At 42.4% G+C, this 1,893-nt stretch overlaps 1 long non-coding RNA gene across 1 annotated transcript; it reads left to right on the forward strand.

Moving 5' to 3' along the window:
- The first annotated feature begins 348 nt into the window (after positions 1-348).
- Positions 349-1,054, forward strand: LOC129239496 (uncharacterized). Its single transcript, XR_008581852.1, has 2 exons — positions 349-650; positions 714-1,054. It is a non-coding gene; the product is annotated as an uncharacterized LOC129239496 (long non-coding RNA).
- Positions 1,055-1,893: the final 839 nt, after the last annotated feature.

A 1,893-nucleotide genomic window follows, 5' to 3' on the forward strand; every position in this document is an offset into this window, starting at 1 on the left:
GCGCTTACTTGCTTATGGCCTGCTAATACTTACTTCCCACTGGAATCAGAACAATTTGCAAGCAGTGCAACGCTTCCAACGCCAAATGGCTGCACCTGGACCACAGACGCGCCATACCCATCAACACAACCAGCCGGAACGGCAAAGAAGTAACGGACGACGCATTCTATTGCAAGACCAACGTACAAAACTTCGACGCGTGCGACACTGGTGGCGCGCGAATAAGCGTTATGCCGCAGAAAGGCCGCCACAGTCACCACAAACGCCACTGCTAGAGGAGGTGCGCTCAACGGCGGGCGATGGACCATTGATTTGAGTGGAGATGAAGAAGATGAAATGCAAAAGGATGCGCATGGGGAGCAACGGATAAGAATATGAACTGAAAACCAGAAGTTTATCCGAAAAAAACAAAAACAACAAATGAAAAAGGCTTTCCAAGTGGTAGGTTAATGCCACAGCCTGCCTGCGCTGCCTGCGGAGTTGAGAAAGCGATGATTGCAAGTTAACAGCCACACAAATATGCCGAATATGCACGTCTATGCAGGCTTTTAAGCGAAACGGTGAGCGAGTGCGAATCAGGTTTACTAACAACGTGCTCAACTGGGCGTATACGCAACCTTGCACTACAAATGCAGTGCAGTGCAAAAGTAGTACGCAAAAGTAAATGAAAACAACGAGGAATGTCGAAATAATATAATCCCTTTTCACCATAGCTACAGCAACCATGGCAAGGGAAGTAGTAAAAGTAGTAGGAGTAATCCCTGCGGATTTACGAGCATAAAATCCGGTCGCTTCATTCGTTGCTTCACAACAGAGTTTGCACTTTTGGCCTAATTGAAAATTTTTTCAGACAACATCCGCACTTTGCGAATAGCCGCAGCAACTTTACATACTGCATGCATGGAATTGTGGCATGCGCCTGCAAATTGGAATATGTTTTTTTCTATAAAATTTGTACAATTTAAATGACTCGAAATAGTTTTCAAGCAAGAAATACAGAATAAACTAATGAAACATTGCAAACATCAAATTAAAGCTCAAACTCAAATCACAACTACAATTAAAGGCAAACTGAGCGACACAATGCCTGGTCGTGCATTATTTTTTCATAACCTTCATATTTCACTTAACTAAATTATTTGCAACATCCGGATTGAGGCTCTTCAAAGTCATGCATTATTAAATTTTAAAGACATGCACTTCACTTATATGGTAGGCGCAGACTAAATGAAACTACTGCAGTAAATGAATGTGCACATAAGCAAAGTAGGGTGGTTCTTAAATGTAGGAAGAAAAAAATGTTTTTTCCACCCATTTATTTTACCTGGGAATAAGGATGGAGATAACGTGAAAGTAAGTAAGTATGTTCAAAGTTCAAAGCGACATTCAGGCCAGTACTGGGGCAGGTTCTATATGCTCCAGAGATGCCAATACAAGCAGTCCTGTGCACGCACGCCAGTTTAGTGATATTATAGCCTTTTTGAAGCGCTTCCCACAAAACCAGGCATCCATAAGCTAAAATTTGCAGAACCACTAAGTTTTACATCCACAGCACGTCCTGTGGCTTGAGCCCCTATTTTTTGCCGAACATGGATTTGCAGGAGTACAAACCTATACTGACCTTCTTTTTCCGATTTTCGATGTGTAGCTTCCAATGGAGTTTGGAGTCAAGTAGCGCTTTAAGATACCTAACTTCCGATGAAAGCGGAAACACATGATTATTTAATTTGGGAAGTCTATAGGGTGGAAATTTATACTTTCTAATAAATAGCACCAGTTGCGTTTTGTCACAGTTGACACTGAGGCCGCAACAGACAGCCCAGCGACTGAATACAGCCAATAGCTTTTTCACAATCTCACCCATGACTGAGCCAAATGGTTTCGATACCATTC

This window comes from Anastrepha obliqua, chromosome 2 (genome assembly GCF_027943255.1).
Source record: "Anastrepha obliqua isolate idAnaObli1 chromosome 2, idAnaObli1_1.0, whole genome shotgun sequence".
In the NCBI taxonomy this organism is placed as follows: domain Eukaryota; kingdom Metazoa; phylum Arthropoda; class Insecta; order Diptera; family Tephritidae; genus Anastrepha; species Anastrepha obliqua.